Consider the following 13824-nt stretch of genomic DNA (forward strand, 5'->3'; position numbering starts at 1 on the left):
TTTCAATTCCAGTTCAATGAACATTTCACGGACACAGTCCATTCCCTGAATGTGGCTTTATGTGTGAGAACTTAATTACAAAATCTGAACTGGGTTTCATTTTCATAAAAAACTGAAGCAAATGAAATTGACTTCTTAAATTTTTGTCATTTGAAAGTTGCTATAATGAAACAAAATTAAATATGACAGGATTTTAAGAGAAACACTTAGCTCATTCATAACAAAGGAATAGTTTTAGGCATATGTTTTGAATTGCACTACATAATTGTCAATGACCTCTAGAACAACCATTTCTCCAAAGCACCCACTTCTAAATCTTTGCTAACAATTAAAAGGAATATTTGCATGACGTAACTGTGTTTGATTTAATTTTGAAAGACAAAGGCCAAGGCAAGCCGTTGATTCTAAACAACACAACATCTTTGAACAATAATAGTGTAAACTATTTGAACACTCAGTCATTTCTTGTTATTTCTCACCTAACACATTCTGGATATCATCAAGTCTATTCTGACCATGAGTATATATATATATATTCATGTTTATTTACTTTGACCAGTCAGCTGCAACAATCTATTATTTTATTTTCTCTTTATGTGATGAAAGTATTCTAGCCTTCTGCATTTAATGTTTTATGGTTTCCTGATTCAAGAGATGCTTAGCATCCACATCACATCAAATACTTTAATTTTTTTTATAGTAGCCTGTGTTAAAGTCCATGATTCTTTGCCATACAATAGAACTGAGAATACATAGCACCATACAATGTCAATTCTAAATCTGAAGCTTGTGGCATATTAAATTCTTCATCATGAAAAAGCTGCTGTTGTCAGACTTTTATTACCTGCAATTATCTCATTTTTCATTTAACCAAATTTCAAGGTACCAGTATTTGTCAACGAACTTCTCATTTTCATCTTGGATCTTTCGCTAGATTTCTTGGGCTGCTTTCTTTTTGCTTATTATTTTGAACTTGGTTTCCTTAACATTCATTTCTAAACTCTGTTCATTACTTATTTTATTGACTTTCTTGAATAACCTCTTCAGTCCATATATATTGACAGCTAGTGATGCTGTTTTGGCTGCATATTACATTTTGATGGTAAGCTCTTTAGTGACAATGGCACTGTCATTGAATCAGCAACTTACTTTAGTACAGATTGAAAAGCAGTGATGAGAGTATACATTCTTAACATATGCCTCTTTCTATCTCAGTGTCTTCTGTTACCTGATTTTCAGCTTTCACCAAATCTTTTTGTTGGCAGTTCAGTTTGCCAGTTACATAAATATCTGTTGAATCAGACTGTTTAATAATAATAATAATAATAATAATAATAATAATAATAATAATAATAATAATTTATTGTCATTGTAAGTATATACACAGTATACCCATACAATGAAATTCACAGACACCCAGAGACCAGACACATGCACACACATAAAATTCCCCAAACACTCCCCACCCACTAAAAGTCCCCCAGTAAAAATACAAACATCTACACCGCAGGCCAAGTAACACAGTCCAACTAATTATTCACTACTGGTGGTCTTTAAGCTCATTATTAATTGCAATTATAGCTCTGGGATAAAAACTATTTAGAAAACGTGTGGTCCGAGTCTTAATTGTTCTATATCTTCTGCCAGACGGTAACAGTTCAAAAAAGTTATAAGCAGGATGGGAAGAGTCTCTCAGGATGCTGTGTGACTTCCTCAGACAGCGGGATGTGAAGATGTCATCCAGGGTTGGTAGCTGGAGCCCGATGATATTCTGGGCAATTTTAATGGTTCTTTGTAGAGCTTTTTTGTCCGCTACAGAGCTACTTCCAAACCATGCCAGAATGCCATAGGTTAGGACACTCTCAATGGTGCTACGATAGTATGACAGAAGTAAATGCTGAGATAAATTTAACTTGCCGAGCATTCTCAGAAAATACAGCCTCTTCTGTGCCTTCTTCATTAGCATGTTGGTTTTATAGTCCATGAGAGGTCCTCTGAGATGTAAGTACCCAGAAATTTAAAACTACCAACTCTCTCCACTTCCTCACCGTTTATGTACAGTGGTAAATGTACATTTCTCTTCTTTCTAAAATCAATTATGAGTTCTTTAGTTTTTTTGGTGTTAAGTGTGAGATGATTTACCAACACCTCCAGTATTTTCCTTAATTTGAAACAAGCCACAACGATGATGGTACTTTGCTGTTGATTCAAACTCTGCGTATTATCAAACAAAGCCAAGCACGATTATATTTAACTTTTACCTTCCTGTTGTTTGACTGATGCAATTTCTGCTGCAATTTAAGCATATCTACATCAACACATAAGTAAGCTATGTGAAGTTCAATACATCTTGCTCTTAAGTGGATCCAACTGCTTCTCTGAGATTGAAATACGCTGTAGTAGATTAGTGAAGGCAGTGGGAGGGAAGCTGACAGGATCTCTGTGCACTGCAGCAGGCCTCATACATACAGTAGTGCTCAGCTAGTCTCTCAAGCTGCCTAATCTATTGCTAACACCTCAGGCTGGTTTTAGAGTAGAGCTTGGGAAATTTATTTTGTTGGGATTCAACTCCCAGCCAGCCCTGTGGCATCCTGGCAATTATATTCCAAAAAGAAAACTGATTCTGTGCAATAGTTTACATAGTCTGGTTTACAAACTAAGCACAGCTGAAATTGTATAGGTCTTTATTCAGAAATGCCTCCCTTCCCATTTAGCTCAGTTGAAGCAGATGACAAAGCATGCAAAGATACGTACATTTCCTTACTTTTTAAAAACGGTTCTCTCACACCATTGCTCCCCATAACTGATACTTTATTATATGCAAAAGAAGAGCCTATTCAGGACCATATTCCTGTATTGTATATAGGAAGAATAAATCTTTCAACAACGCAAATTAAACAGATTCAGCTGCAGAATTTCATTTCCTTGGCTTTTCTTGATACACACTGCTTTTCTCACATATTTCTCTTTTCCCTTACATTAGACAGAAGGAGTATATACTTAATTAGATTTGTCAGTGAGCTATTTAGTTTTCTAAAATAAGATATTATTTATGTGGCTGCCTCTAAATTAGGAAGCATGGCAGGTGACTATTAGGATAGCAGAATTTACCCCTTTAAAGTTAAACAAGGAGCACTGGAAGGAGTTCCACATGAGCAAAAGGCAACATGGATATACCCTACATTTTAATGTCAGTACAAGTACCTTATTATACCATTACATTAGAAATGTGTAGTACCCCCAAGGGGTAGCGCTTTTCTTATTAGAGAATGTCTTTCTCAGTGTTTGAGGGAGATAGTTCGTGTGCTAAATTGTTCACAGTCAAACTTATTATACAAAATGTGGTGCCCTCTGGGTATGATTGAAATTTATATGCAAGGAGCAATCAAGTATCAAGAGTAATGGATAAAACCTTAGGTAGGTGGCAGAAGATAGATAAGCATGCAGGAGTTTAAGTTGTAGTTTCTTAAGCTGCAGAAAGATTTATTTTATAGTATGTAGACAAAATTTCAAAAAAAAAAAAAAAACAAACAAACACAAAAACATAGTGTCACCTTGAAGGGTAACTTTTATATTCCAATGTGAACTTTACTGGGTAAATCCACTTTATCATACATATTAGAGTGGGATTTTATAATACACATAACAGCTAATTCTAGCTGTAGAATATATAATGAGGGTTTATATTTTGACCCCTAAATCAGTAGGTACTAAGTATCCTCCAATGCAAGCACACACACAATCATGCATAAATGAATGAATTAATGGGAAGCCTGTAGATGTAATCGTAGGGGCCCTCCTTGGCTTGCAAGAGAAGGGAACCAAATTAAACAAATATAGAATTAGGAAGCCTATATTAAATGAGGAGACATAGAAACATAATCTTCTATACAAAAATAATAGAAATGAACAGAGCAATTAAGGAAACACGACTGATCCACTTACATAGACATGAATGAGATTGTGAAATTACATGGTCTCTGGGATGGCATTTGGTTCTCCTCCTCTGTCCCAACCCTGGAAGGAGATACCTAATCTCAGATGCCATCACCTTGGCATTTTCCTTTCCACTACAAGAACTCCCAAGGATCCCATTAGCTCCTTTAACAAAGTAGACACCAAAGCATTCATAACAGGTGGCCAGTAAGTAGTCAGCAAGGTGCCAAATTAATGCCAGAAATATAACTGAAAAAGTGGAAGAACTATTTGCTGCATAATAGATATATGATTCACTGTCTTGAAATGAAATATCCTTTGTATAAATTTTCTCCGAAAATCTATTGCTGATTTGTACCTGCATAGGGGAAATCACATAGTCATGGCAGCAAATTTTAACTCATTAATGCGATGCTAGTTGCATTCCTCAGCCTGTACGTGATTGTGCAATTAGCTGTATTACAATTCACCATGTGATACTGAGCAAGGAGAAAGCCCAGAAGCTCACTCATTGGCTGGTGCTGTTGAAGGAGAGACAGTATGAATGCGAACAGATTGAAAGTTTGAATGAAGTGCACAAAGAAATTAAAACTGACAAAGTTATGATTCCAGTAGATACACAGGTGGAATATTTATATTTGGGAACAAAAGCACATGCCTTGTACAAAATATACCCAGACTTGTATTTGATCCAGATGGAAAACGAAAAACAGAAATGGGTTCACAGAAACCAAATTAAGGTTTGGAATCCAGTGCTAGCATAACTGATTGATTTCTTTTAGGAAAAGGAACGCTGGACAAGGCCACCAACATTAAGATATATAAATCAAATAAATCAAATAAATAAATATAAATATAAAGATATTTTCATTTGTGTCGATTGATTGAGTTATGTGTGTTTTTGTCTCGTGTTGTGCCAGCTCTCTTATAGGAAATTTTGGATATTTTGACACCCATCACATCTACATGCCCTGGATATTCATTGAGACAAAATTGTTTTCCTCTATTCACTTTTTAGTGGGACTCATTATAGTAGGCTTGTGGTTGAATCCCATCTTAAGTACTCCAAAAGAGAAGGCTTGAAGTGTCTTATTTGTACTGAAGTTTGTAAGAACAGATCTAATAACTAGGATACTCAAAATGAAAGGTATAGGAATAATCTGGAGCGTAGTCTTTCTGCTGATAGCAGTGATCATGTCCCAAGCCCTGCACCTGATCTACAATTGTAGATGCAGGGTAGTCATGCTGCAAGGGAAGTTGTTGCCTGCTGTCCATCAGAACAACATAGCACAGGTTGTTTGGAACATGAGAAAATTTCTGCTTGGAGAGGGGAGGAGTGGATATAGGACAAATGCTGATAAGGATATGTGGAAATCAGGAATGAGGAAGGTTAAAAATGAATACTCATATGGTACAAATCAGACACACAAATATTGGGGAAGGTCAACCATATGTTAATGGATGTCAGTCAAAACCACACTAAGATGGGATCGGTTGATTCCTACAAACATATCAATTGCTCTTTCACTGTCATGATGAACTCCGGTGGCAGTCACAGGCTGTTTCCTGCAGGTTGGTTCTAATAGATAAAGGGGATGTGTTGTTTCAATAATTCTGATAAATCAAAGGACATATTAGTCAATTACAGGAATTGGCTCATAACATCACCAGGGATACAGGACTGGACTCCAGGTTGACCAATTCGTTTCCAGACCTTGGTTGGGTAAAGAGTCTGTGGCTGTTTTGTTTTTAATAATTGTTTCTGCTTACAATGTGTACCAGTATGTATGGAGAACTGCAGATCTCTGGGAAGGACTATGATCTTGAAAAGAGCTAAAGCCCATCGATCCAGAGTGGATAGTTATGTATACAACAGGAAGAGAGAAGTTTCATATTCAATCATCAATGTTATAAGCATTTTGCCTTATGATATTCAAGCTATGTTGAACAATTTTTTTAGTAAGAAGTGGCTTGGAGAGGTTTTTGTTTCTGCTTCTTCCATGATTCATCATACTTATACTGTACTTTTTTTCTCTTCAATGGATTGCTTTCATAGCTAAAAGTCTAGAAGGACTTACATAACTGATGAGTTTATACTAATCAGTTCTTGTGCCTTTTGTTGTTTCTTTTACTATTGTGTCATATGTGATTTCCTTTGATTGTGATCCCAAATGATGACATTTGGTATCAAGACGGGGAGTCTGTTATGGGTGACAGAGTGTGACAGTGTGTGTGTGGGTTCCGGAAAGACCAGCACCCCAGACCTGAGAAGAAGATGGAGAAATTGCAAGGGAAGATGGGATAGTATGCATAATAAAAAGGTAAAGGTTCCCCTTGACATTTTTAGTCCAGTTGTGTCCGATTCTAGGGGGCAGTGCTCATCCCGTTTTCAAGCCGTAGAACCAGCGCTTGTCCGAAGACAGTTTCTGTTGCCACGTGGCCAGCGTGACTAGGGAACGCCATTTTACCTTCCCACCCAGGTGGTACCTATTTATCTACTCGCATTTGCATGCTTTCGAACTGCTAGGTTGGCGAGGAGCTGGCGCAAAGCGACGGGAGCTCACTCCGTCGCGTGGATTCGATCTTACAACTGCTTGTCTTCTGACCCTGCAGCACAGGCTTCTGTGGTTTAGCCCACAGTGCCACCATGCCTAATACAGAGCGGCAAAAGAAGATGCAAGTTGAAAACAGAGACAGTTTCATTATTAATAAGAGACTGCTACGTGGGCAAAGGTTTGGACTTTTACACTTGTTTTGCCCAGACAAGAGGGAAGTGAACTGGAGCAAGAAGTCCAAATATAACTAAAACTGGAGAAAGCAAGCTTAAGAAAGAGGAAGCAGGCTAGCTGAAGCCAAGTCTGTAGCAGATGGAACAAACTGTACATGTGAAAGGACACATTTCTACATGGCAACAGATTATATCTGCCCAGGAAACCAGAGTCTGACCCCTGCTTGCCCACAAGGGAGTTCTATGCCTATAAGAAGGATGACACAGGAAGAGAGGGGTGGGCTTTGACTGCGCTGCAACGATTGCTCCCATCACCCTCTCTGAGGACTGATTCCCCCATCAGAGGAGGGCCTTCTGGATGAGTGAGTTGTTGTGGGTTTTTCAGGCTCTTTGGCCATGTTCTGAAGGTTGTTCTTCCTAACATTTCGCCATTCTCTGTGGCTGGCATCTTCAGAGGACAGCACTCTGTGCTCTGGTGCAGTTTGTTTGGGAGTTGAGTATTTATGGCTGTGAGATCAGCTTTTGTGCTTTTCAGATGATGGGTGATATGGTGATCAGTGTGCTTTTGTTGTGGGTGTATTGTTGTGATGAGAGATTATCTGTCACTGTGATTGATGGGTGTCGTTAGCTGGTCTTTTGTGTGTAGTGATCACCAGTCATTGTGGCTGGGTAGAGTTTGTTGACCTTTTGCACACTATATTTTTCACTGCTGGGAGCCAAGTTTTGTTGAGTTTCAAACTTTCTTCTTTTTTGTTGAAGTTCTGCTGATGTTTGTGGATTTCAAGATTTAAAGATATTTCAGACACTCCTAGCAGTGTCCTTTTATTTGTGTAGCTTGCTTGTGCTATACAAAGGATTGTAAAGGAAGCAATGACTTTGTTAGCTCAGGATGCAGTAATTAAAATTAAATGCAACTGGTAACATTTAGTTCAGATTTCAGTCATTTATGATGCCTTTGTGCTGCTCCTTTTCTAAGAGTAGTGCCTATTATGGAGAGGTGTGCTTGATTGTTCCTCTCCTTAGACATTAAGAAATTTGTTCTCCATTGAGATGACATTGTATGTCACAGACTCCAGCCGCTCTCAGGAAATGGGGGAAAGAATGCTGAAAGCTTGATAGAAAAGAAAAGGAAAAATGGGAATGGCTGTTGGACAGATGATATGAAAGTTTTGAAAGGAGCCCAGTTCATCTCAGCCTGACAGCAGGGATGATATCTGAAGGAGATGCTCAATGGGAACATCAGGAGAGTGAACAAGCAGTGAGCACAGTCCATAAAGTCACAATGAATGGTAATGACAGGCAGTAAAATACCCTTTGGAAAAGGAGAAAGACTGTAGACTAGAGCATTGACTGGCAACACTGGAGAAGCATATCAGCAGATTAGCATATGGCATGGCAAGAAGACACAACAAAAAATTATTCAATCGTACCAAATGCTTGCAGGGAATCTAGGCCAAGCGAGCAATCAAAAACAATTTCAGAAAAGCCATAAGGTATATGCAAGCAATCAGTAAAGAAAATCAACAGACAATGAGTTGTCATATACTTTCATTCCTTTAGTCCAGTTCTGGAATTCTTTAATAGATCAACAGTAAGCATGTAAAACAGCCTGCTGCAAATGAGGATAGTACTGTAATCACAAGGAGGACAATATGATTTTCTTTAAGAAAAATGTTAATCTCATTTGACACATATTATGAAAATTCCTTGGTAGAATCACAGCAATAAAACATAATAAAGACCTCGGAAATATGTTTTGTGCCAGACACAAGGAAAAAATAGGATTAGACATGAAGTGGAAAGCTGGTGGTTCATGATGGTTTGTGGTTCATGGCTAACCACAAACCACCACAAAACACTGGAAAATGAATCAGTTCATGGTTTGTTTTTCTGGTTTGTGCCAGGGGGCAACCTACCTTCTCCTGCCGCCTCCAACTGTGGCTCCACTTCCTCTGCCCCCTGCCTGCCCCCTTCCCACTGTCCATCCCCTCCCTCCCCGGTCCTGCTGCTGCCACCACCACTTCTGCCACCACCACCACCCTCAGGGGCAGCAGGCCTGGCTTCCCTGCAAGGAGCAGGCTTGCTGCCTCTCAGCATGTACCTGCCTATCAGCTGGATGGCAGGCGCAGGTGCAGCAGCAGCAGCAGCAGCAGCCCAGCTTGTTGGAGCTAGCTGCTCCCTGTGAGCATGTGCCCACCACCCAGCAGGGAAGCCAGAGCTGCTGCCTCTGAGGATGACGGCGGTGGTGGTGGAGGAGGAGGAGGAAGAAGAGATGATGCCGGTGCCAGCAAGGAGCAGGGAGGAAAGGGACAGGGACAGTGGGAATGAGCTGGCCAGTCATCCCCTTTTGCTGAAGAAAATGAAGTGCTGAGGGGGAGAAAGGTTGGCATTTCATTTTGCTTTGGCAAAATGGGATCCTTGAACTGGGTAACAAACTGAAGAGCGAACTGATCCAGTTCATTGGTTTTTGTAGTTCATGGTTTGATTCATGCCCATCTCGAAAGAGGATTTTCAGAAGAATATGGGAACCTAACTGAGTAAGTGGTTATCATATGATCTGTATCATTTGGGTCCAGGCTGTCTGAAGGACCATATTCTCCCATGTATCGTGAGTTCAGCCGAAGAAGATCTGGAATCTGAGGGGTTAATTACAGCTGAGGAAAATGCTGGGCAATTAGAAGCACAGACAGCTGAATCATCAATAGATTCTCCTCCCCCAGTAGAAAGAGTGAGGGCTAAGCTTTGGCAAAGACTCATGACACGAAAGTCAGAGGATCGCATGAATACTTCCTACAGGAACATCAGGTCAACCAGTCCTGTGTTTTTAACAGGATGGAAGGCTTCTAGGAGTTTGATGACTGTTTTTGCTATATAATCTGCACCTAGAAGGCTTGGAAGCTTGTGGAAGCAACAAGTCAACACTCTGGCTCGCATCCATGCTCCTGCTTATCTTGGACCTTGTTCTTTAGACCCTTGGCTTTGGACTTTGACTTCTGACTATGGTTTGTGTTTTGGCTTTGGCATTTTGGTATCTGCTTTGCATCTTCTGGACTTCTGATATTGGACTGGCTTATTGGAATTTGCCTGTTGAAACCCCCTGGGAATGTGACAGTATGTGAGCCTGCCTGTGCTTTGACATATTCAGGGAATGCCCTTCTCTTGGCACGGTCAAACCCAGAAAGCATATTTGGCTGGAGTCCCTAGGCTGTGGAACTCTTTCCCAATGGGGACCAGGATGGCTCCCTTCCTGTTATTTTCTTGAGAGAGTTTTTAAAGTCAGGCACACTTTTGGTGGCCAGTATTTAGTCGTTTAGTCGTGTCTGACTCTTCATGACCCCATCAACCAGAGCATGCCAGCCCTCCTGTCTTCCACTGCCTCCCGGAGTTGGGTCAAATTCATGTTGGTAGCTTCGATGACACTGTCCAGCCATCTCGTCCTCTTGTTTTATTGAATAACACTGATTTAAGAGTCATATTTGATAGAGTGAGGAATAAATCCTCTGGTGGCAGCGAAAAGGGTTGAAAAGTAAATGTCATACCTGAAAGTGAACCTGGGTTGTGTGGAAGAACAAACAGGGGAACTGGGGGTGTGTGACACCTTCTATCACCTACATTTAATAGTATCACTTTAACTGTGCTAATTGCCATGCTTTACACATTATTTGCAAATTATCTCAGAATTTCTCAAGTTCTCATAAATAATAAGCTGAGCACCTGTTTGTCCATTAGAAATCTAGAATATTTGCTTCTTGGTCTGTGCCATCAGAATCACTCAAAGGCTGCTGTCTTTTTTCTACTTTTGTTTTCTAATAGAAAATTCAAACCACATTGTTCACAACTATTTGTATGCCTGTTTGAGTTTCTTTCCTCTTTTTTTCATATCGCATATAGAATTGTTCCCTTCCCTTTCCCCCTACCAGCTGCAGGGCAAATCTGTCTCCCTGTAGAGACTGGCAAAGCACTATTGAAAAATACTGCGAAGGAGCAGTATGTTATGTTAATGTTAATACATTATGGTTAGACCATTAAAGAAAATTTGATTCATTGATATTAAACCATTCAGAGACAACTGTGAAGTTAATTTGTTGCATTCTTTCATGCATCATTAACATATTAATGTTAATTTTTAAAAAATAATTAAAACCATTAAAAACTGAGAAAAATGACCCCAGTGCACCTCAGAAGTAACAAATTAAATTAAAATGAACCATTGATAATTACTCTAAAGTGTAATGATGTTGGGCCAGAATCCTATTGTGAAATACAGCACACATAAGGTTGTGTACAGCACACATATAGTTGTGAGCCATGTGGTTTGAATTTTCTATTAGAAATGAAAGGTAATAAAAAGGCAGTAACCTTGGAGTGTTATTAATGGCCCAGACCAAGGACCAAATACTATTGTGAAATACAGTGCACACAAGCAGCTTTGAATTTTGTTGACCACCTGTCTCGTAGCTGGGTTGTACAGTCAAGTGCAAAACCATTAGCACAACCTGGACACAAAAGAGCACAAAACAGACAGCAGGCAAAATTATGTACACAGTGCAATTTCCACTGTATGATCTATGATACCAAGACACTTCTGGCCTTGGTGTTTAATCACCAAAATAACAGCCAACATATTAATTAATTAATTAATTAATTAATTAATTAATTAATTAAATTTATAGCCCACCCATCTAGTCATACAGACTACTCTGGGCGGGTAACAACATATCATATAACAAATTACAGTTTAAAATCATAACAATATATTACTAAAAATATCATTTTTATTCGTTTTTATGCAAGCATAGCGCAATCAGAATAAATCTTGGTGGTGAATCACCACAAATTACAGTGTAGCCATTTATTGCTGTGCACTGGATCATGTGACTCAGTGTGTGACTAGATAGATAGATAGGTAGGTAGGTAGGTAGGTAGGTAGGTAGGTAGGTAGGTAGGTAGGTAGGTGGGTGGGTGGGTGGGTGGGTAGGGAGGCAGACAGGAAAATCTGACATGCCAGTTTCTCCACTCTTCTCATGGATAGTCCAAGCTAAGAAGTTCTAGGAAATACAGCAGATACGAGGTTTGGATGAGGAAGGTGGCCATTGCAGCAGCATCCTGTTATGGAAGAGAGATGATAGGCAAGCAGGAATGGGGCAAGGAGGGACAAATAACCAGCATCCCACTACATCCTCCACCAGAACACATCCATTAGGACAAGGAAGAGGAAATGTCCCATTTCTCTGCTATCCAAAAATATTGGCAGAGCCATATGGCTGGCATTATGGCGTACTCATCTGATGTTCCTTCCTTTGCCACAGATTGCTGCTCTGCCCTAGATTCTGCACAACACACACCCAAAATAGTAGAAATGCCCAGGATTCAGCCTGGATTTGTACATTTCTCTGAAAAGAGAGCACATGCTTAACGACCAATATCCAGTAACAGATGAACAAGGAGGAGGAGAAAAATGGGAAGAAGAAGTTGCTTTGTTTGTACAATTTCTCTATTTATAAAATCGAGATTTATTGCTTTTTATAGCCTCTGTGACACTTGTGTCTAATGACTTTCATATCTTTCTGGATATGATTTTTAAAAATTAGTTACATATATACTTGAGCTTTCTTTATCGTCTTTAGCCTATAGTTAAACATAAAATAAATTATGTTTTACCAAAAAAAAAACCCACCTAATAATGTAATGTATTTAAAAGGCTAGTAGCTTAAAAACATTTTTAAACCCACTATTAAAACAATAATGTCCATTTAATTGATCCAACCCTTCCTTTAAAAAAAAGAGAGGTCCTTAGCCTTACCGGAACAACAGGAGGGAGGGAACCTACGTACCTGACCTCTCAAGGGAGGGCATTCTACGACATGGGGGCGGCCATTAAAAAGGCCCTTTCTTTCATCCAAACATGCCTGTGAAGGAGGCAAGACCAAGAGAAGGGCCTCCCCTGAAGATCTTAAAATCCCATCTGAGCTCATATAGTGAGATCAGGTGCTTCAGTTGTTGTAACAGGGAAGCTATACACTCATTGTAACTGGCTCCAGTTAGCGCTCTGGCTGTAGCATCTTGAACCAACTGAAATGTGCAAACAAATCAAAGAGAAACCCACATACAGTGCCTTGCACTAATCCATACAGGAAGTAAAGAGACATATAAAGATTTGCCAGATCAGACTTGTCAAGGAACAAGTGCAGCTGTTATGCTAGCTTTCACCCTGCAAATGTACTCCTGGCCATTGATGAAACTTGAGTGTCCAGTCTCAGGTCTGAATTTTTTTTACCTCATCTATTTCTTCTAGAATTTTAAAGCAACGTCCCTCACAAATAAGATCTCTTCCTATGAATGCAGATCAGAGGGAAATTACACATTCTCACCCCTGCCTCTGACAAAGAGACCAGAGCCCATTGAGCAGATGAGGGAGAGAGCATCTGTAATGGCGGCATGCTTACTCCTCCTCCTCCAATCTCCCAAACGCTACTCAGCTTCATCTGAAAGTTGCCATGGAACCAAAGAGAAGTATATTCTGTCCCCATCAAAATGGCTAGGGAGAGACAGCTTACTGGATTGAATGGGTTTAGGTAAATGTATGCATTTATGTGTTTGTGTTGTCAGATGTTGTTCTTTTCTGTTGTAAGCTGTCTTGGGACTCCTTTGATTGAAATTAAATATATAAATCTTCCACACTGAGCAATTAATGAAATTTTGGCCACTGCTTTGAAGTGGTTGGGTCTTGGGCCAATGGCCACTGAATCACAACTGTGATTGGACTCAACGTATTGTAGTTTTATAACCTTTTATCAAATGAAAATGGCCAGTCCAGGTTTTGCTCAACAGACACATCAGACTCCCTCAAGTGTTATATGGCATTTTAAGCCTGCAGAATTATAGGTAAAAGTCAGACCAGGTGGGATAGAAAAATAACAGAAAACCGAGCAGGTGTGGAAGGTTGGGCAAAAAGAGCCTGAGACAGAACTCTGTTATTACATTGGCTTCTTCTTCTTTTTACCTGTTTCCACAACTGACATGGGAAGAGAACTCCTGCTTATGGACAGGACATATATTTTAACTGTTTTTCGGGAAATCAGATCCATTTTAGAGAGGCTTCTTTCAAATCATGTTCACTTTTGCTTGAGCATTGTCTAAAGTATTTGTGATTAAACTTG

At 39.6% G+C, this 13824-nt stretch overlaps 1 long non-coding RNA gene across 3 annotated transcripts in view; it reads left to right on the forward strand.

The window, feature by feature from the left end:
• Nucleotides 1-6798: 6798 nt before the first annotated feature.
• LOC110077925 (uncharacterized) overlaps nt 6799-13824 on the forward strand; it is a 30668-nt gene continuing 23642 nt past the window's right edge. Inside the window, exon 1 of one of the 3 annotated variants that reach the window (XR_013543928.1) lies at nt 6799-7026. This is a non-coding gene — a long non-coding RNA (uncharacterized LOC110077925). The remainder of the gene's footprint in view (nt 7027-13824) is intronic. The other 2 variants (XR_002300372.3, XR_002300374.3) reach the window with 2 other exon arrangements.

Source organism: Pogona vitticeps, chromosome 3, assembly GCF_051106095.1.
Source record: "Pogona vitticeps strain Pit_001003342236 chromosome 3, PviZW2.1, whole genome shotgun sequence".
NCBI classification, from domain to species: domain Eukaryota; kingdom Metazoa; phylum Chordata; class Lepidosauria; order Squamata; family Agamidae; genus Pogona; species Pogona vitticeps.